Source organism: Phaenicophaeus curvirostris, chromosome 6, assembly GCF_032191515.1.
Source record: "Phaenicophaeus curvirostris isolate KB17595 chromosome 6, BPBGC_Pcur_1.0, whole genome shotgun sequence".
Classification (NCBI taxonomy): Eukaryota; Metazoa; Chordata; class Aves; order Cuculiformes; family Cuculidae; genus Phaenicophaeus; species Phaenicophaeus curvirostris.
Window position 1 is genome coordinate 47,090,086 of NC_091397.1, and position 24,147 is coordinate 47,114,232.

Consider the following 24,147-nt stretch of genomic DNA (forward strand, 5'->3'; position numbering starts at 1 on the left):
GAATATGAGCCAGCAGTGTGCCTAGGTGGCCAAGAAGGCCAACAGTATCCTGGCTTGTATCAGAAACAATGCGGTCAGTGGAAACCGGTAAGTGATCTTCCCCTTGTACTCAATGCTGGTGAGGCCGCACCTCAAATACCATGCCTAGTTGTGGGCCCCTCAGTACAGAAAAGACATTGAGGTCCTGGAGTGTGAATAGAGCAACAAAGCTGGTGAAGGGCCTGGAGAACAAGTCTTAGGAGCAGCTGAGGAAACTAGGGTTGTTTAACTTGGAGAAAAGGAGTCTGAGGGGAGACCTTTTCACTCTCGACAACTACTTGAAAGGAGGTTTTAGTGAGGTGGGAGCTGGTCTCTTCTCCCAAGTAACAAGCAATAGGACAAGAGGAAATAGACTCAAGTTGCACCAGGGGAAGTTTAAACTGAATGCCAGGAAATATTACTTCTCTGAAAGGGTCATCAAGAATTGGAACAGGCTGTCCAGAGAAGTGGTTGAGTTGCCATTCCTGGAGGTATTTAAAAGACATGTAGATGTGGTGCTCAGGGACATGGTTTAGTGGCAGACTTGGCAAACTTTGGTTTATGGTCGGACTCAATGACCTTAGAGGTCTTTTCCAACATAAATGAAAAGGGGGAAAATAAAGAAAAGAACTGGTTGTTTAGAATCCTGGAACTGCTCCCCAGATCTTTCCCTAGTATTAGGGCAGATGCGTGATTAATAATTCTCACTGTACCTGCTTGCCTAAGAAACACCAGCCTGTTCTGGACTTTGGCCATGTTTATTCCTGTCTTTGCCCTTTCATGACTACTGTACAATTGCCATGTACTTCAACACAAACCCTCCAACACTTTGGAAATTCCAGCTGGCACAGAGCAGAGCAGCGTGTGCCCTCAGAAACACATGCTGCTGTGAGCACATCAAATCTATTCTCCTCACTTTAAAGTGGCTTCTCAACAGGCAATAAATGAAGTTCTAGTGCTACCAGATGGCAGTGTGTCTAAAGGATCAACAAAAGTTCCAAAATGAACATTATGATCAATGTAATCACACGGAGCAAGCCCGCACTATGGAAGCAGTCCAAACATCGCCACACAAGTACAGGTTGACCTTCTCTTCTTCTAGCATTAACACACACACCAGCAGGAATAGTATGTATTTTAACCTTAAATTCCATTGTACATACTCTTCCTGTTAAGAAATAATGAAGTGGGCAGCACAGTCAAGCAGCCTGTAGCCTGCCTTTTGACCAGAAAATGTAAAGGCTATACTGAGTGGTGATATTGGTAGGCAAGGATTAGTGGATTGCTTACCACACCCTCGTTTTTTGTGTAAAATCAACAGAGGTGAGCAAAATTGCTAGGAGGTGCATAGAAGTGCATTCACGGCAGAGAGTAATAACTCAATTCTAATGTAAAATCAGAAAGTAAGAGAGGAGACTAGATCAGATTTTCACTTCTGACTTTGAACACCTCATCAGGCCAGGTCTGGACAGACTGATGTGGGTCTAACTTGTGGGAAGCAAGCTGGTTTACTGGACACACTTTGCTAGCAGACAAATCGCTATGGCACAGGCAGGCTCAGGGAAAATAAAGCCTACAAGAACAGAAAGAATCCTCTGAAGTGACATTCCACGGGACTGTGGATATCCTTTATAGAGCAAAATCATACTTCTCCTCCTGAAAACAGACGCAAGATTTGTTTCTAGGCCTGTTCATTTGACTTCCCGTGACTACATTACAGAATCACAGAATCACAGAATAACCAGGTTGGAAGAGACCCACTGGATCATTTCTCACTTCTTTTTAATAGGAAGGATTCCACTTAAAATTGGGGATAGCACAGGAAACAACTTTTAGTCCACCTTTTTAGCACAGTAAAAATCTTTGTACACTGTATAATTTCATTTGCTGCAATGAATCATTATAAAGTCAGCTGAAGAGCAAGATAACATATCTTAAGAACCTTCAAAGAAAAAAAATATAACGGTATCTACCTAATTATACATCAAAGAGCACTTTAGGAATAAATTCTGTTATCTGCAATGTTAGATATTTTTTTAGTGTTCTACTTTAATAATAATATAAGAAGAGCACTGCTTGAATTAACTATTCTGCAAAACTGTGCTCAGATATCAGGGGTGTCCAAATGTCCTTTTACATGCCCACTCCATTCTTATCATGAGAGATTCTCTTTCCATATTTCCCACAAAAATATTCAATTCTTAATGCAGAAGTGCTTCCACTGTGGTCCTTTTTAATAACTTCAGTCTTGTCACAGTTCAGCATAATATTTCATAAAGCTTCTTTTTGCGTTAAAGGGCATGAAGTTCCAATAATACCAGTAATGTATACTGCATTTGTGTTTCAGTTTTCAATTATTTTCACGTTTCTATTATCACTTTCTCCACAAAAATGTTTATATGTGGGCAGTCGCATTTTACACACAAGAATACATCTAATTCTGACATCCATCTGGTACGCTGTCTGGAAACCTTTTTTATTATATTTGTCACAGCATATTTGGAGATAAACTCACTCCGTGACATTTTCAAGATATAACACCATTTTCTCACGCACACTAATGAAAAAAGCTAAAAATCTCCTATACTATGTTGAAAATTTGCCCTAAATCATAGATACAATGTTTTTCCAGGCACTTTGAACCTGCATGTTCTTTCGCATCTAAAACATTTAATCAAATGTAGTCTCATCTAACTCCCTAACACAAGCAGGGCCACATACAGGCAGTTGCCCAGGACCATATCCAGACTGCTTTTTCGATATCTCCAAGGAGAGAGACTCCACAACCTCCCTGAGCAACCTGTGTTAGGGCTCAGTCCTCCTCAGGGTGAAAAAGTGTTCCCTGATGTTTGGAGGGAACCTCCTGTTCAGTTTCTGCGCATTAGCTCTGTTCCTGTCTCTTGGCACCACTGGAAAAAGCTTGGCTCTGTACTCTTTGCACTCTCCTTTCAGGTACTTGTACACATTGATAAGATTCCTCCATCAGTCTTCGCTTTTCTAGGCTGGACAGTCCCAGCTCACTCAGTTTTCATGACAGGAGAGATGCTCTAGTCCCTTAATAGTTTTCATGGCCCTTCATTGGACTCTCTCTGGTGTGTCCACGTCTCTCTTGTACTGCAGAGCCCAGAACTGGACACAGCACTCCAGCTGTGGCCTCACCGGTGCTGAACAGAGGGGAAGAATCACTTTCCTCAACCTGCTGGCAGTGCTTTGCCTAAAGCAGCCCAGCAATACCCTACCCTTTTTTCTGACAAGGAAACATTGCTGGCTTGTACTCAACTTGGGAGTCCACCAGGCCCACGATGTCCTTTTCTGCCAAGCTGCTTTCCAGCTGGGTGGCCCCCAGCACTATTTGGTGCATGGGGTCACCCATCCCCAGGTTCAACATGAGCCAGCAACGTGCCCTTGCAAGAAAAAGGGCTAAAAGTATCTTGGGCTAATTAGGAAAATTGTTGCCAGGAGGTTGAGGGAGGCCTATAAACAGCTGAAGAGAACATAGTGGATCCAGTAGTGACCTCTGGAGGTACATCACTTGTTACTGGCCTCCACCTAGACATTGTGCCACTGATCACAATCCTCTGGCCTCAACTGTTTACTCAGTTTTCCCCCCTCACTGCCTGCTCATCTAGCCCATACTTAATCAGCTTCTCTATGAGCATCTTCTGGGAGGCAGTGTCAATTGCCTCGCTGAAGTCAAGATATACGATATCCACTGCTTTTAAGTTCATCAGAACAATGACTTCCTGTCATCATCTTTTATAGTACATTAATACATTGATATTCCTGATGTGCTATGGTTAAAATACGTAAAAGAGAGCAGGTCAGATACTCAGGATTTATCAATTGTTTCATTGCCCCTGAAATAAGCGATACATCACTGCATCCCCATTAGACCAGGAATCAGCCTTTAATACTGGGAAGAGGAAGCAGGAAAAACAAAGGAGCAACCAAGTTCATGTTTTCTTTTTTTCATCCTTTTTTCTTTATAAATTCACTGCTTTGAGGCATCCTTGAGGATGTCTTTTTGAGGTGTCTGAAAGAACAGAGAATGATGGGCTGGTAATTGGATGGAAGACTGTCCTATACCCAACAGCCCTTAAAAAAAAAACAAAACCAGAAACATAAGACTGGGATCTGAAAAGCCAGAATCGCTAATAGAACAAAAGAAGAAGTGGTGACATGATAAAAGACGAGTCAGAGGCAAAAGCCTCCATTGCTCCTCAATCTTGATTAAACACCAGAGCAGGCTCATCTTGTGTACTGAATGAACCAAGGAGTCCTCTAGAAAAAAATGGAAAAGCCTTGGCAACACAGAGGGAATTAAAAACTAATGGAAATCATATATTCAATGAGAAGTCATTAAGAACAGCTTAAAACTGTAGATTCCTTCCACATTTTACCCTAGTGCAGTTTCTTTCTTTCTTCTTTCAAATGAGCACCATACTCAAATTTAGATATGTTTCCAGATGATCCACCTTTTTACAGGCAACATTCAAAATCTTTTAAATAATCTTCTTTAAAAGTAAGAGTAAAATTCCTTCTTTTTTTAAGATGTTAATTCTCAGAGCAGAGGTGTCATAGGAGACAATTATGAAATCTCAAAGTAAAATCCATCTTTCAAAGGTAAAAAGTAGAACAGTTACATAATTAAAAAGGCAGAGTTATAAAATAGTAATAACACTGGCAACTTCTTTCTAAAGATCTTGGAAAGCTGTACAAATATTGATGTAGATGGAAGCATTATAATTTATCTGAAAATTAGGAAATAGTTTCAGCTTCATTTCAGAGATGAATGAAGGCACACAAAGGTTACTTAATTAGCTCAGGGATGTTCAGTTATACCATGGAATCAAAAAGGCGGGGTGCAGAACACCTGTGGCTGGCCACAGTTTTAAAAATATAACTGAAAACTGCTCTAAAGTCACATGCCCACTTCCTAGATTGCACTCCATTCAAGAGAACTATCTATCCAGAAAACAGATGTGGCTAACAAAAGAAGTAAATAATCTGTCAATATGGTACCTCAGTAATGAAACACGCGTAACATACAGTATTGAACAAATTAAAAGGCAAAGTTCTGAAGATGTTTACTCATTTTCTTACCTGCTTTTATTACTGCAGACAAATAAGAACAGGGTTATGTGGAAAGACTAAATGATGAGAAAAAAATGCAGAACAGAATCACGTGGATAAAATGAAATTCTGGTATAAAAATATGACTGACAATAAAGTAGGAGGAAGAAGGTGCATGGTTACATACACTCATTTTTTGTCAGTGCAGGACTGAATCTGTTCTGCAGCATTACATATGAAGATGAGAAATAATCAGTTTCTATCCCACATCTGTTTCCTCAAAAAATGTGGCAATGTATACACAGGGCAATTTTGCAACCCAATCAGCAACATCCTAGACTGGCTTCTCTAAAGGAGAATCATAAAGAGTTTAATTCACTGACATTATACTGAGATGTTTCAATAGAGACACAAGAGAAATCAGATAAAAAATGAAAGGTGAAACTCTTCCTTGATATGGTATTAGTCACTTGTCCTTATCTTTAAAATAAGTCGTAAGGAATGAAGCATGCCTAATGTTGGTTAATAACCTGTTTGTTACCATTATACTGAATACAGCAGTTTATATAACAACCAGAGGATTTTCATCTCATTTGAATGTGACTCCTAAGCCTAACATGATGCTTGTATGAGTCCAATCTGTTGCTGAAGAAGCACTGCTTGTTCAGGTTACACTTATGTGGAGGTAGCTTTAAATTTACAATTGTTATTTCCAAAATGTCACATATTTCTAGGGAACAACAAGAACACCGACAGGATTGCACAGCTTTCCCCAATTACAAGACCAAAACACAGCAGGAAAGATAAGAGATGCTTGGGACAATCTGAACATTGAAAATCCCAGGACAATTCAGATCATATAATACGAATGTGTTCTACCTACCATCAACAATGAATGCACAGTTCTTTCTAGCCTTGTATATCAAGTACCCTGGTTGCTATTTTGTATTGCAATAGGGCTAGATATATCAGAACAATTCAAAGGAAGATGTTTTGATTCATTTTAATAGTAATGTTTTGACAGAATTCATACACCAAAGCCAAAAGGGTCTGTATTTTTAGAACCTATACCAAATTTTCATTTGCACTGGTGTCAATTTCTTAATCTTTATATCAATTCCTCATTTGAGCAAGACATGTAGAAGATTAACACACCCACCATTTTAGCTACCATTTCAGCCATTCATCTCACCAAAAGGACAGATACTGAAGTGTGCGGTAGTTGAAACCATGTGGATATTAACAGACCCAGAAGCACATTTTGATGGCCAGGTAATAAGAAATTATGAAACAGAGCTATAAAGGCTATTGATGTAGAAATTTGCAAATGGAGAGGTCTCGATAGGGCTTTATCTGGAACTATGTGTTCTTTTAATTTTTTTTAATTTGCCTGTTTTAGAAGAGGAAAAGTTTTATCTTAAAAAAATGAACATGGATTCAAGGTGCATTTTTAAAAGTACAATACATGAAAGATTTCCCTCAGTGTGTTCTAAACACTGTACAGATTCTCAGTCATCCTGTATTTTCTCAGCTCTCTTTTTTTATTCCTCAGTAGAATACTGTCAAGGTGAATCATATCTAGTCACTTCCACACAAAAAATGAACATGTATATTCAGAAGATATTAATAAATTTTATAACCTTGATTTATACAAGGCAGTGGTAGATTTTTTCACTTTTTGCACATGTAATTGCAATTTATTTTAAAAAATCCAGCAGCTTTTCATCTTGTGACAGCAAAGCCTCTCTCATCTTTTGAGTGGAGTCTTAAAAGGATATCTCACTGTATTCCTTTTTATTAGCAGTCCATAATGCTAAACCCAGAATATTCTCATTCCATTACAAATGAAAAATAATTTGCATGATCTGGGACTAAAACACCACATGATCTACAACAGAAAAACCATGTGCAAAAATGGAAAATGGGAAGCAACTTCTATATCAGACAAGTTGCTAAAATTGGTGATCTTTAGAAACATGAACAAACTAAGTGTTTTACTTCAGATCTCATGGAAGCGGTTTTATTTTCTGAGCAAGTTACAAGATCATCAATTTACATAATATTCAGAAGTCAAAATTCTGAAAGAGAAGCACGCAGGAGAAAACGCCTCCCAGTCAACACCCTGCCAATGAAGGTAATACCTTTTTTTTTTTTTTTGCTATAGCTTCCAATTCTATAGAACTGATAACTAAGCCAACTAATGCCCCAATCTGTCAGTCTTTCATATCTCAGATTAGTGCCATCAACTGAGTCATGACAGAAGGGCTGAGTCTCTCTCTCTCTTTGTATCTGCACTTGGAAAGCTTTCACCCAGCAAACATTTCATGAAAAGTTGTCTATTTCTGCAGAAAGTTTTAGTTTTACAGTGTCCAATCTTTTTCAAAAGACTGTCTCATCAGAAAATTTAGTATCTGAATTCTTGAGCATCCTCATGGCAATGAATATATTTTTCTGATACCAGTTTTCATTAGTTTCCTTCCACGCAGAGATTTTAATGTTCTTATTAAAACAGTCATCCAAGACAGAGAGACAGACACTTTAAGGAATATTCACATTGCCTATCACAGGGCACAAAGAGGACTTGAGAGCCTGCTAAGGAAACTATATTTAGGAGCCATCAGTTATTCACGGTCTGTACTATCCACAGCTCGTAAGACTTGGCTGTAAATGGAGAGTTAGGAGCAGTACTTAATGTGGTCATCTGTGGTCCCAAGACAGAGTTCTCAGTTTTCTGAGTAGGTTGCACAGAGAAACATGTCTGGCAGTCTTGGACGGTATACACTGAATCTGTCATGATTTTCTCATTGTTAGAGGTTCACAATATGCCTCCAATCCTTATTTTTGGGCACCTAATTGGAATGGCCAAGTCTATAATGTCAACAAAAGTGTCTGGAGACTGTTCTCTGGCTCTGAGGCCATGTGGCAGATGCACACCACATAGCATTTGACCCTGAGTCCCTCTGGGTCCCATGAATTGTCCCTCTGGCCACAAGACATTATATTTTATTATGTTTTCTTTTCCATTCAAACTGACTGAAATAAAATGAAAGCTTTTCATACAGCTCCTCCAGCTCTGCTTGTTAACCATCTGCAAAATTTTAAATCTAAAATTAGAACTCAAATATTCCTTCCATAATGATACGTCACACTGAAACAGCAGCCAAAAAAAAAAAAAAAAGAGTATGTATTACCATATACTACTGCTGTGGCTGGGAGCTGTACTGTAATTAAAAATTGTTAATGGTTCTGTTATAAGTGTCTAATTCACAGGTTTCATCATTTAGTCTTAAAAGATAATGGCTTCATTTTACTTCATTTATTTGAGTGAGTAATCCTAATTTGTGAAAGGAGTCCTGTTAATGAGTCACATCACTAAAGATGCAGACTTGGCTCCAAAGTGAAAATAACATTTACAGTGTAAGCTTTAGATGAAAGCCACATTTCTTTCTTTTCCCCCTTCTACCCGTAAATGAAAAAAACCAGCTTCATTTGAGCCAAAATGAAAACATGTAGGCATTCCCATTTAACAACGGATTTGTTTTCAGAATGAAACAGGAAATCTATCAAGAGAGCAGTCATAACAGATTTACGATTTTTTTTAGGAAAAAAATCTTTGAAATATGGTTAGGTATTTATCTTTGCTCATGATCAGTGGTCAGTGCTCTTCTAAAGCAAAACTAAAAAAACTTATTGCAAATCTTACATGAGATGCTGAGTTTATACGCACTTCATACTCAACAAAACCCCAAACTCACTTCAAATCCAGTAGCAATTGGTCAGACCCAAAAGAAATGTTTGTTTCTCGATACTGCCTACATATCATGATTTTTAGTTGGCAAATATGAAGCTTTCACATGTTACGAAGGTCTATTTGACCATCTAAGGCCTGGTCTTTTTCACAGCTATCAGTCTATCACGGCATGGAAGAAATTCAGTCATTTTGCTGCAAATTTTACCTGCATTTTAATGCAGTGCCTCTAGTATGGCATTTTGCAGATCTCTAAGTGTTGTACTTGACACTCCATGCTCTGTAGCATTGTGGGGTTTTCTGCAACATTGTTATTTTAGACACTAACTCAAATTATGCACCAGTACATCCACAGAACTTTTGCATCATTTAGCATATCCACATACAGAAGTGCTAAATGCCATGGAAGAATTCTTTCATCAATTGTGAATTCCAGGCCTCTGAGGCCAATGAAACAATCCAGTTTCGTCTGCTAAGATGAACAAGGGAGGTGAAAGTATATTACAGAAGCTAGGAAGAATTTTGTCCATCAGAAATGATGACAGAAGGGTGCGACACTCAGGGTACAAACAGTACCGGAGACCCAATGCAAAGAAAGCCAAACCAATGATGAGATTTATTTTACTTTAAGCTGTTTATTTTAGTAGGGATCATTTATTTTAGTGGGGATCAGAGTTTGTAAAGTCAAAGCTTGGTCGTGATGAACTAAAATTCTGCCATTATAAGCCAGTCCCCCGTCTCAGTCCTTTCAGAAATGCAGGAAGCTACTCTTGTTGACATACCAATTTCAGACCACGGAGAACATTCAAGTCAGAAATTAAACATTAAAAAAGTATATGAAACCAAAGATAACATTTCAGCATTAGAAAACAACAGAAAACAGCACAGAGGAAAGTTTGATTCAGAGTTCAGAGGAACAGGTCAAGAGCAGGCTCAACAAAAGTGCTTAGGTGTGCCAACAGCTAAAATCCTAGCTCAAAACAGCAGCCACTGAAAGAAAAGCTTAAATTCCTGATAACAAGTGGCCAAAAAAAAAAAAAAAAAAAGGCTCCAGGCCAAGACTTACAGGAATCAAGGAATTCATTTTATGTGTATATATGTATATATTCTACACTGAGCAACTAAGAGGCTTTGACAAAAAGCTAAAGCTGAGTTGGCTAGAATAATTGGAAATTACTCTTGGGGCAAGGATTTTCTTCTGGGTCTTCCACTACAAAGGAACTGGCTGAAATGCTCTCAGAGCTACCAGATTATGAGAGAATGCTCAGTGGGGTGGATCCTTTGGAACAGCCTCAAAAGTCTCAAAAGTCAGCAGTTTCTCTGGCTTGTGTCAAGGGTGCAAGCAAGATGAACAGGTCCAAAACTAAATTAGTACTTCATCAGGCTACAGAAAGGGCAATGATTTTGACCGAAGAGCAAAGAAAAGCTGGATGTTGGGAATGTAAGTGTAAGATGGTAAAGACCACAGAGGAGGTAGAAATAAAACTCAGGGACCTCATGAACTACAGGGTATCTGCCAGTTTCCCAGCTGATACTCTGCAAGACTTAGCGCACAAATTCCCATTAAAATACTTCTAAATCACGGTCTCAAGTTGTCCTATGAACAGGTAGCAGCAATTATTGAGCTTGTGTTTATGAAGCATTGTGAACAGAAAAAGTGATCAGACAGTTACTGTACTATTTGGACCTGAGTGGAACACAGCGTGTTCATATAGATGATGCTAGTAGACAGGAATAAATACAAAGTGTATTCGAAGGCAATAAGCCCAGACTAAACTTGACAGCATTCTTTTAAAGACAGCTGGCTTTAAAAGAAAACCGTTGAAAGTCTTTTGTTTGGACTTCAGTAAAACAGCTGATACAGGGCTATGTGGAAAATTAATAAATAATGCTAGAGAAGAAAGAGATAAAAGAGGAACTGTTAGATGGGTACTGCTAAAGGAAAAATGGAAATAGATGACAGTGGTGAAAGGGGCAGTCTGACACCAGAGGGAGCTTAATCGTAGTTACTCAAGGATCAGTTCTGGCACCAATTCTTTATAAATTTTCTCCCCTGATCACGGAATAAAAATGAGTAGTATGATGACACAAAGCAAAGAAGCCTTGTCAATACAGAGCAAATTCAAGTCATGTCAGAGAATAATTGGAATGAGCAGAGGACAGGAGTAATAGGAAAAACATTGTAGACTGCAACGCTATATACTTGAGGACCTAATTGCAAATCTTTCTGCAGTAAATGTAGGAAATCACAAATGGAAAACGACTGAAGAAAAGGACTTATTTTGGCTATGAGCACAGATTTACCAGGAAACCAGAACATCCTTCCTCTCTTGCACCAAGTGGAATGCACATACACCCACTGTATGCAATGTGATTTCAGTTGTTCAGTTGCCTAGACCTCCACTCAGATGACAGTATGCTTAAGGGCTGATTACAGAACAACTCTCAAGAACGAAGACAAAATAAGGATGTATTATTTGAGATGTTTTCCACGGACACAGAGAATCACGTGTGCCACTATAAATGGCATTGGCAACTAGTGACAATTCCAGTCACCCACTAAAAAAAAAAAAGGAAAGATACAAACAGGAACCAGTGGAGAGATGTTACTAGGAAAAGCACGAGAGTTATGGTTGATGTAATAGCAGAGCTCTGAAGCTGTAGTTGCAGGAAGTCTTACCAAGCCTTTTTCCTTGGGTTGAAATTGGCAGTCTCTGTTAGTCTGTCTCAATTGTAAGTAAAGCAACAGTCCTGACTGAACTAGAAGCAAAAGTGTTTGTTTCTTGTTTGGTTGGTTTATAAGTCTCATAACAGAACAGGTATCTTAATGGTTGTTTTTAGCAAAGCGTTATATTTTTATTTACAGCTTTATGAAGATAAAGTAATACAGAGAGAGAAGAGATACTAAAAAATAACAGCTCTGTATGGTTAATCTTTCATGTCAATGTAGAAGAGTGCATTGTACCATTGTACACTCAAAGAAAGACTCAATAACTCAACCACAGACTGATATATTTGTTGTGTTCTGCAAGAAAGGCAATTATCATCACCACATCATAATACAGTCACATAAAGGAAGTCTCTCACCCTGAGCCCACACACAGAAACAATGCTTTCAAAGACTTTTTATATGTTTGTATTCTAAGATTTCCAGAGATAAACCCAAAAGACAAAAACCAGCCAACCAAACCTGAAAAAAAAGTTTGGACTGTGAAAGCAAAAAACATGCACTTGTGTAATATCTACTTGTAACCAGGATTAGCAAGCAGAAGGACAAAATAGTAGAGTCTGAGTTTTCATTCATTTCTCCAAATAGCCTCCAAACAGCTCCCTGTTGCATTTTTACTGGTTTATATCTTATTTATGAATTTTTGCACTAAATCAAAGTTATAGCCTTTTCAGTCTGTTATCCTGTCTTCCACAATAGCCACAGGTAGATAATCTATGCAACGGTTTAAACTTCCTTCCTTAATAAGGAACTGTTTGTTATTATATTGATGCATAAAGTTCCTTCCTCACCTCTGGCAGGCAGCAGTTAGATTACATCCTGAAAACTCACGTCCTAGATGACAGCCTAAATAGTCACAGAAAAGCAGGAAAATGGCAGTGAAGGGCTCGTTAAAGAGAACAGCAGGGACTGGGATAGATCAATGACTCTGGAGGTGGCAGTGAAGAACAGCCGAAGCTTTCCTTGATAGATATGGACAGATACATGCTGCATTGTACATCAGCAATATTTCCACTGCTTCAAAGAAGCATCAGATATAGCAAGCATACTCAATCTCATTGATTTGGGTATGGTCAGTAAATGCTTTAAGGATTAATCTAATTTACCGCGCAAGTGCAAATCCTCTGGTAAATCCATTATGTGCTGGCCACATGACCATGGAAGAGCCACAGCAGACAACTCAAGTGCATTTATAAGCTGCTGTGTGGCCAGCCACATCAGAAAGACTGAGCACCACCAACATGAATAAATAATGGCAGAAAAGACTGTCCACATATTAAGGTACCAATCTAGCATTCAGGTCACTGAAATTCAGTTTTGCTCTACAAGAGATTCTGTCTCTGGTCAAATCATTTAGTGTTCCCTTAATGTCAATTCTGTTCACTAGATTATGGGGCTTGATAATACTTTTTTGCCTTAGAAGCCTGTTGTAAGGATCAATACATTAAGGATTCTTAAACATTCAGATCATACGTTATTGGATGATTACCCAAGGTAGAAAGAAATGTCAGACCCTTTTATTAATCCTATGAAGTTCATTGTCTCAAATCCTGAGGCAATGAGGTCACATTTATGTAAAAAGAATTTCCTGCTATCAGTTTTAAACTGAAAGGCTATGATTTCATTGTGAATCCTTTGTTCTTGTGTTCTGAGAGAGTTAAATTGGTGCACCTTCTTGACCTTCTCTAAACTATTAATAATTTATACATTTCTTCCATTTCACCTCTTACTCATCTCTACTCTTACGTAAACGCCCAAATCTTTTTTAATCTCTGCATGTATGGAACTCTTTCCATGTCTCTAATCATTCTCATTACTATTCTTCTTCTCCTATTTCACTTATAGCCTAAGTGAAATAAAGTGACCAAACCAAATGCATATTCAAAATGGATGGTAATTATTGCGTTACATAAGAAGTTCATAATACATTTGATTTGTCTTTCCTCTGAATATAGCTGCTGTTCATTTAGGACTGCTCATGGTGTGTAAGCAATTCTAATTTTTTTTTTCAACATCCACTAATATTTTCTTACCTTATTAGCTGCTGTTGGACTACAGGCTTCCAAGCTGTAGTTCCCTGCATTCTGTGCATTCTCTCTGTTTTGCTCTTATTTAATTTCTTCTGTCTTTCTGTGTCAGCATAGCTGTTTCAAGAGCTTTGCTCAAAAATCCTGGGTTTTTTCTTCAGTTTTATTTCTGTTACGCAAATAATTAGTACCCCAACAGATCCTGTACTACTGCTTTGTGCCATTGCTTTGCATGAATCTAAACTTGACCATCAGAGCAGAATGAAATGACAGTCACTCATCTATTGCACTTGTCTGTTCAGCTTGGCATTTCCTTATCTGCTCCCATGAACTCTCTTGCTTATCCACTGGGATCTTTTCCTGTCTGTTTGCCTTCCTTTCTGTTTTAAATCAACAACCTCCTGACCACCTTGATTGCCAGCTGTGTCATAACATCATTTTGTGTCACCCATGAGAATGTGCCCTTCTGCTCAAAGTTCTGCTGATGCTGACTTGGTTAAATCCAGCTGCAGTGCAGTATGGACTGTTGTCTGAGTACAGTAATCTCAGGCCAAACACATACTTTGCAAAATACACCTGGGGCTCCCTAGTCAGAGCTCTTGCCTGCATGTCCTTCGGACAGGCACTTCACAGAAATGTGTGTAATATTTCAGAGGTGACGGATACCAGAAGTAAAATCTACTCTCACCTTCTGCCAGAACTGAGATCCGTAAAGACTCTACTGCATACTGTCTTTGAATTCATCATCCAGTTATATATATGCCCTCAATTAGATATTTATGTCCACCAAGCTGACAGGCGCTGAGCCCTAGTGACATCTGTAATTTCATAAATGAGATGTTGTCTATTCCATATCAACTCCCTAGATTATGACTCAATTCTCCATAAAGAAAGTATCTCAATCACACAGCTGATCCATCACATTATACTAGAGAAAGCTTCATGTGGTACTTATTCCTCAGAATCTGGTGAATGCCAGAGTATAAACTTTTTTACTCTTGTTAATCCTCACTTTCGGTTAGCGAGAGCAAGCGCTCACAGAATGCACCTCAAGAAAAGAAGCAAATGTAACATAGTCCATTGCTGGAATCAATCTCACAGAGATGAGTGCATTGTGTTCAGGAAAGCTAGTTCAGTATCTGCTGCTAGTGACTCTTGCTCCGTGTTGTAGTTGTGGAGTCTCCAAGACCTGAGCCAGCTGAGTGTATTCAGAATGCAGCTTTTCCGATGAAACTGCTCACAGTGCTAGTACCTAGAGGTGAGCTGGTGAAAATGCCTGATTGCAAAGAGCTCAGTCTGTGACTCATTTTCTAATAGCCAGCTTTTGTGTTTCTTGATACTTTCTAATAACTTCAGCAAGCTGCTGCCTTAGCAGCTGTGGCATCCTTGGTTTCCAGCAGGACAAATACTTCAGCTATAATATTTTTATTCTTCAAATGCCTATTCTTGGACCTACGACTCCTCTTATGCTGCATTACTATGCATTAAAACCTGTCTCAAAGGCTATTGGTAAGAACATGCAGTATCTTGGAAGATGGTTATTTGTCCTTACAGGACATTAGCTCCCTTCATGTACATCAGTCTTACATACTCTTAATAGCATCTCAAGGCCCAACTATTATTTCATAGAAGTTTACAGAGTTTGGTTCCCCTCAGCTTCACTTTGCCCATGTTTTTGCTAATATTCTCTTCACAGTACTTGCTTATAAATTGCTGCATCGTCACATCATGGACCTGCATTGCTTGTTCCTGATGCCCCATTTACCTTCAAGAATGTCATCAGTACTGCTCCTAAGACTGTTTCTAGTGGGTGTTGCAATTGACATTAGAACTCCTTTGAAGACGGACAGATACTCAAAGCTACTCATGGCCAGCAGTGTTAATCCGATAATTACAGTAAAGGTAGTTGCACTGCCTTATTATGCAAAAACTTGTACTTGACTTCACCTAAAATAGTGGGTTTATCCTAAAGCAGATCTTGCATCCTCAGTCTCTGGGTAAAGCTAATGACTTACTTTCAGCGTGACATCAGTACAGTTTCTGATACTACCTGAAGAGTCCCCCATTTCTTGTGGAGCTAGATTACCACTGTAGTTTGCTGTAAGTAATCACCATACACAGTATGGGTAGTACATTAGTGTATTTGCCAGTTCCTTTCTATTTAAAAACTTTTCATTGTCTTACACAGTAAATGTAAAGATATACTGCTAAAATGTAGATGCACTGTAGGTATCACTTTCCTTGAAATATATTATCAGTCTCCTATTTGGATGCTGCTAGACAGTTTTCATTTCTCTCTACCATCAAAAACTTCATTGTCTTTCACCAGTGGGAGGTACATCTGCATTTGGACTGCTGGAAATTCTAACAAATAACATCTCATTTGGGGAAGAGGGGTTCCTATGGACAGTATGTATTCACTCCAAAAAGGTTTTACTATCTTTTATGACTCAGTAGATACCCTTCTTAAATCTGATCACTTACCACTCTCACTTATCAGGCAATATTACAAAGCAGATGCAATTTAATTGGTTGCTAGTCTAACAACATAGCTTCAAACTTTTTTTTACATGAATATATGTGTATTAGTTCTGGGATTCATAGAATCATAGAATAACCAGGTCGGAAGAGACCCACCGGATCATCGAGTCCAACCACTCCTATCACACACTAAACCATGCCCCTTAGCACCTCGTCCACCCGTGCCTTAAACACCTCCAGGGAAGGTGAATCAACCACCTCCCTGGGCAGCCTGTTCCAGTGCCCAATGATTGGTCACACATGGCACACATCTCCTTACAGGCTTCTTTCACTACCCAAATTGCTGCCTACCACTTCTATGGTAGTTTCAGGGTTGGAGTAAGAAATATTGCTAGTCCTAATCTCTGCTCACAAACTGGCGGTCTGGGGTTTTTTCCTGCTTTTCATACTGCCCTAGATCACAGTATCAGCTTCAATGTAACCTACTTCCTGGTTTTCTTTCATTGCAGCCAGTAAATTGTTGTTTGGCTGGTTTTTTTTCCTAATATCCATTATTGCTTTGATAGCTTCCCTGGATAGTGTAACAGTCTTGGTGATTGGAAGCTATGTTTCTGTGCTAGATGTACATCTCTTGACAGTCTTTCCTGTGAGAAACTTGTCTCTCACATACAAATCCACAATTGAAAAGTAATATTTAATGTTTGCAGGGTTTCACAGGGCTACAGGAATTTTCAGCTCTTGATATAATTATTTCTCCTTCTGCTTTAAGTAGAAAATTACAAAAACAGCACAACAGTTTCTTGCCCATGATCTCCTTCTGTGGGGTCACATTAGTCATTAAGTACTTCTATCAGTCTTCCCAGTGTTTCAGGCACAACAGTATCTTATTCACTTCTTTTCCATCTTTTCCCAAAAGGATAGTAAAAAAAACCTTTACTGACATTTCCTCATCTTTATTTCTTTGTGCAGGCACTCAATTACTTTGTTAACTACTTCCTGGTTTGTGTAGGTTATTTTGTCTGGAAATCCAACATTACATTTTCAAAAGTCCTTCCATGCCATCTGTTTACTTCTAGCTTTATTTTCTAGTTAATCGTATTTGAAGGGGGAGGTGTATTTCTCTGGAATTATTGCTGCTGACATGTTTCTGCATCATATACTGGATAAGAATATAAAAAAAGACTCCATGTATGTAAAACTAAACTGGCTTTTTTATAAACAATCTATTTACACAGATGCTGAGACTGCAATTAACACCAAAGCCACATGCATGTAGATTAGTTTTTGTGTGGTCTTTCAGATCTCCCTGCAACCTATGTTCTTCTCTGCGGTCACACAGATTGTTGGACTCTCTTACCTTTACTTACTTTCCCAGTCTAAGGAATCGTATGTGATTTAAAAGCAGCTAGAGAAGTCAGATGCTGACTGCTTATCAGTAGTGGTGGCAGCTGTTATTCCAATATATCATTTTCCAGCTTGGCTTTATATTTAGGTACTCACTTAAGCAAGACTGAATCTATGTTAAACAGAATGCCTCCCCAAAAAAAGGTATTTTAAGTATTAGCTTTGGCAACTTTATGTAGTAAAGGAAATTTTTGAAACATTATATTCATGTTGCACATATAATACAGACACATGCAAATAAAATTACTGATTTTGAGTACTGAGCTTTTCTTAAATCCATCATTGGTCTTGTACACTTTGGCTCACTTGGACTGTGTCACCTATGTAGGACATCCAAAAAGCCTGCACCTAATAAAGCAGTGTATTATGCTGATAAAAAAAAAACTTTAACATATTCAGATTTACTCTTTGATCATAGACTATGACAGTATTGCCAAGATAAGGATAAAAGGAACGTTTAAAATTACTTTACCTTAAATATTTAAACATTACTATTTCTAAAATCAAATGTACATAGAGATGCTCTAAAACATATGAGCTGCTAAAAATAAATTCTAAGCTCTTCCTATAGTTTTTGAATCAAGCAGCTAAACATGGCAAAATACATCACAATATTTTGATAGAACATTATAACATGACCATTAAAATGCGGTATCTGCTACGGAGTGCTCTTTAGTCAATAACTCCTGTGTTAATCTAGAAACCTTCTGTAACAATTCAGGCAAAACCAAGAAAGAAACAGCAGTTCAAACCTTGTGGTTAAAGCATAGTGTTCTTTAGTGTAATCCAGCAATGAAAGATTCATTTCACATTTAAAAAAAATAAAGAGTTATAAATACAAGATATGGCATCAATTACAAAATGCAGATTATATTGCCTTTAAGAAAATCCAGCTAATTTTCATTCAGAATCACAGAATCCCTGGGTTAGAAAAGACCTTCAGGATCATGAGTCCAACCACTCCTATCAACCACTAAACCATGCCCCTCAGCACCTCATCCACCCGTCCTTTAAACACCTCCAGGGAAGGTGACTCAGCCACCTCTCTGGGCAGCCTGTGCCAGTGCCCAATGACCCTTTTCGTGAAAAATTTTTTCCTGACATCCAGTCTGAACCTCCCCTGATGAAGCTTTAGGCTATTCCCCCTTCTCCTGTCCCCTGTCACTTGGGAGAAGTTCTTGGCCACCATTCATCCAAATACGTTCACAATCTTATTTAAAAATCAATATATATGTCAAGGTGTATTGCATTTTTCCAAGAAGAGAGACATAGTATGTTTCCTTACATTACACTGCAGTAGAAGTGGCCACATCTGCTCAACTCAGAAAGCAGATGGATGTTCAAATACTGTATCAAAGTATATATTTCAAGGAGAAAATTTAACTGCCTGGGTGTCACATTTTAATTCAATATAGCTGAAGCAGGGAGATTAGAATTTTTAAAAATTTCCTTAGTTAATTGATTGATTAATAGCAGCAACAGACCTCTATTCATCTCATTTCATATACCCCGATCCAAAATTCACTCAGATTACCTCAGGTCATAAAAAATGATAACTAAGGACACACTGAAGTGTGCACTGCACACTTGCAGTTTCTATTTTCTAGCATTTTTCTGGGATTTTAATTTCCTGGAGATGCATGACCAGAATACCTATTTCTATAAAGCTACTTTTAGAGCTTGAGTCAAGAAATATTAAAGGCAAGTATTCCCCCACAGTGTTTCTGTGAAAAGTAGAAATGACCCAGTGCCATTTCCCTCTCTCAGGAGAGAGGAATTTTTTACAACTCTCAACCATAGACAAATGGGAAAACTTCTCAGCTCCAACAATAAACGTTTTTATAAAGACGGTTATTGATGCAAATGCTTCCGTGTTTTCTGCCAGATTAGCTTTACTGCCCAATATCTTGTAAAATTGAAAAGGTGTTAGCTAAAATGAGAGCTATATAGCAACAAAAAACTTAACAATAAAAGAACACCAGTATGAAGTTTGTAATGTGAAATCTATATACATCATAAGTTATTGTGGAAATATCTGATTTTATCACTGCTGAATGGTTTGAAAACATTGGATTCCTTTCACTTGTGCAACCCCAGCAAGCATATAAATGTCAGCTCTTTCAATTATAGACACTTAATAGCAAGCAGCCAAATTGTCTAAACAGTAAAAGGGAAATTTCAAAGATTTAGGTTTTGAGATAGCAGGAGCCAATTAGAAACATAATAAAAAGCATAAAGCTCTGAAACACAGTTCAAATTGTATCTTCTTAAAGAATGATTTATGATGCATCATATTCAGCAGCTCCATAGCTCACACTACACCTCGTTTTAACTGGGTATAGCCCAACACAGAACACACGTGTTTTTCACAGGGACACCATGTAACAGGATGTCCCATGCTGAACAGGCACAGACTGTGCCACACACAGACTACATTTATCCATTCACTGGGCAGTGAAAGGAAGACAAAGAAAAATACCTTCCTAGTCACCCGAAGTGTGGGAAGGAACAAACATTCAATCTGTGAATAACTGAAGGAAAAGTTAAAATTCATGGAGAAGTTGGGGCTGTTTGTTTAGTATAATCCTTAAATGTGTGCTGTCCATACAACTTTGTAAAAAATAATGAGCACTTGTTCTTCAAATATAAATAAATGTTTTGCAACAGCACTCCATCACCTCTGACACTGATCACAGTGGTTTTCTTTTGTCATAAGAGTGATTGAGTATGACCAGTTTTAAGCAGGCCATATCATGTAATTATTATCAACACCCATATATATTCAATTGGATGGGTAATTTTTTCTCACTGATAATGGCTTCCATCAGCTGTATGGGTAGATCATATTTTTGTCTTCTGGAATGTTCATAATACTACCCAGAAAATGATTTCTAAATTATAAATGAAGAAAAGTCATTTATAATAAACAGTATTTTTTTTTAAAGACCAGGTTTTTGGAAGTCAGTTTCTAACATTAGTATGAACTGTCACTGCAAGGAGTTTGTTAGGCACAGCTAGAGCAAACACGATAAGCAAAGTACAGAACAATAATGTTCTAGAAGAGGGCATTATTGAACAGAACAGATAAAATGGGATGCCAAAAAAATATATGGTCAGAAGGTTCAAGAAACTGTGAAATTTAAAATGTTTCAATTCTAGATTGGTGCTGATAATATGTTGTCAACTAACTGGTATCATTTAAACGAGTCACTAGCTGAGTTTACTAGTTGTGTATAGGCAACCATGTAGAGACAGCCTAAAGCCCAGGCTCAAGCTGAATTTGTCACTTCTCTGCAGCACTTTCCTGCAAAAGCCTATTCAAGGGTCAGCCCTACAGCAATGCAGTTAGTGCATCTAGTAAAAATATCCTATGTACTGGCAAAAGCACACAAGGTTATGCTTACTTGCTATGTGGATGCACTGCAGGATGCTGTGACTTATTGGTACTCACGACAACATCATGTCATCAAGGTCAGCAAAATGAGATGGCTGAAGGTTCTTCCAGGAAGGTCCCACTGAGTCCTACCACAAATCCTAACAATATGTGACAGCTCAAGCTCCAGCACAAGGAAAACTGCTTGTAACTGAGATATAAAATTTCAAGGTTTCAAAGCATTTTAGGGCCACCCAGCTTGTATACGTTGTGGAGGTATAGCTGGAGGTTATTAACAATTCTGATATCTTTGTATTATATCTACCTGCTATGTTACATAAAAATCAAGTAGGTCACAGAGCCAAATATCACTATACACGTGCTGATGACTGTTACCCACACATTTGTACTTCCTTAGCCTGTTGTTTTTTTCATTTAGGCCCCAGTTTGCAAAGAGTTCCAGGGCCTTATAAGAGCATGGAATTAAATAATAAAACCTTACATTCAAATCTGTTTGGAACAGAGACTGTCTGGTGATCCAGGTCTGTAAAACACCCAAGGTTTCTGGGTATCTGAGTTTGCTTTAATTAAAGCAAGCAAACAAACAACTGCCTCCCCAAAACAGAAACAACAACAAAAAAAACCCACCACAAAACAAAACAAAACAAACAAAACCCACAAAGAAATGCAAAAACACTAAAAGGTTACATTCTCTGCAAAAGATTTCTTCCACACATTAACCTAGTGAGAGTACTCTGAATTAGCTGGCTCTAGAAAGTATTCCTCTGACCCTCATTCTTCTCCTTACTTCTGTTCTCTTCTTTGAAGTTTGGAAGGTACACAGAAATGGGCTCTTGCCCACTTTAATCACATCTTCACTTCAGAATCAAAGTCAGCGCTATTGGCAAAGAAAATAAGATAACATTTCAAGGCAGAGTAATCTTACTTGCAAACCCTCATCAATCTCATTTCCATTTCTCATTTGCATTCTGGAGACAATACTCTTCTGTTGCCACTATACCCTTGCAACAATTATCATCTTCAGGTGTCTTTACTTCTGTAAAGGAATAAAAGTGGGATTGAATAAAGAATGTTGGCAAAGGTAGAAAAAGAGAAAGTCTTTGAAGCAAAAGTATTCTGGTCATCATTATCCTAAGACACTGTATTAAAGGCTTTCTCCTATACTCATCTCAACAGTGTAAACAAGATGTACATGCTTCCAGAGAACAGTGGAATGAAGGTGCCACAATCTTAGCAGTATTGCGACAAGTAACAGACAGGATCTGAAGTGACAAAATTATAGTAGAAAATACATCTATTTCAGGGAGAAAATGTACTAATTTGTAGTCAATTCCACACGGTAGAGAGATACTGAAAACAACTCCTTAAAGTGGCTTCCTAAGAAAGATGCTTGGATATTAGCTTACTGCCTCTCAGTAAAGAGAGACACAACCAAGTGCATTAAACAGAAGAATGATGAGGGCTATTTCTTTAAAAGGGTAGTTAAATATTTCTACCAATACTAATAACACTTGGCTTTTCATATAAAGTTTTCCATCTCACCTGCGTCTCACAGCACTTTGTGAAAGCTGTTTTATAGCCTCTTTCAGCCAGGGAATTCAAAAGCAAAGAATTATCAAAGCAGAGTTGCCTCTGAGGAAACATCAAAGGAGAAAAAAACATGCCCAAACTGTTTCTGTTGCTGCCAAGAACATTTATCTCCTGTCTCCTCATCCTTGCAAGTTCACACCTGGAGGAGGCTGTATATCAGAGTTATAGAGGGGAGGGGTAAAGGTAAGCAGGCTGCCTGTAAGGAAGCAGTGAGAGGAAAATAAGGGTCAGGAAAACCTTGGAGGAAGTATAGTTTTGTAGAACAGAATGCAGAAAGCTCAGTTGGGAGGACCAAGACCCAGAGGTGAAGAGGTTTCCTTAACATTTATATAGACTGTCAATAACCTTTGTATGGAGACCACAGATATGACAACGCTCTGCTGCACTACCGTTAGTTTTAGTGGGGAATGTGGCATTTTTTGCACAATGAGTAACATTTAACCACAATCCAGGGGACAAAATAAAGAAACATCTAACTGAAGCTACTAGGAAATTTACTAAACAGGCAATTCTCGATTCTACAGATGAGGGTTTGCTTTGCCACAGCTGCTACATGAGAAAAGGCTATATTTAGGTCCCAGACAGTGGAAGACAATTGAGGTCCACCTGTCTATATTAAGAAGTGTATTTATTTCCCTTATGTCATTTGTCTTCTACAGAGGTCAAGGAATGCAAGAAAAAAACTCTCCGCTGTGCGATTCACTAGAGCAGAATATAGAGTTCCTCTTCCAAAATGCTTTAAACAACACCTTTGCTTTGTAACCATTGCTAACAGAAACTATAATCTACCATACAGAGCTCAGTTCTAGTAATTATTTGAAAAACACTGTTTCAGCCACTAAATTTACTGTTTTAATCAACTTACAAAACCAAATCATCCCCAGCAGTGAGTCACTGTACTTCTCAGTGTTTCGGCCCCATGGAAACAGTGATTGCATCTGTCACCCCAAAAGACCTACTCATTCTTGGACAGCTCTTCGTCATCCCTAGAGTCAGACTCTATACTTTATATTCATCCTTCTGAATTTAGGTGATATTTTAAATATGGAACAGTGCCCTAGTTGTTTTTTATTTGGACCAGAATTCCTGTGAACTATAAATGACAAGGTTTGAGACAGAATTGTTATCAGTATTACCTTGATTCCTAGTTTGACTGCAGACTTCCACACTGCTTTTATGAGATGTTTTATGGGAACCTTTCTAACATAATTTAATTTCTTGGCTACCATTTCCTTCATACCAAGATAAAGAAAAAGCTAAAAAAAATGGTAAGAATCTCAGCAGTGCAATTTCCAGATAATCCCACTGTTGAAATGAACAATGATGCCAAAGCCATTTATTCCTAAGATCTTCAATTCTACCCACCCTTGAGCCTTGCAAAATCAATTGCACCCTAGAAAGAAGGCAAAATGCAGTTCATCGTTTCTATAGTAGATCTCTATTCTGTGCAACGTTCATACCTGTTTAATAATGTGGGAAGGATTGCAATTTCCTGTTGTATCAGTCCCAAGGAACACAGGTCCCTGCTAAGAAACACAAGTCTCCGGTAAAAACCCCTATAACAAACGTGACCTTTAAAGAAACACTGTGCAAGATGTTTGAATTGTTTAGTTACTACCTAGCCATGTAGAATGTAACATATAACATTGAAAAGACAACTGATAATCACCTGACTTTAATTCTA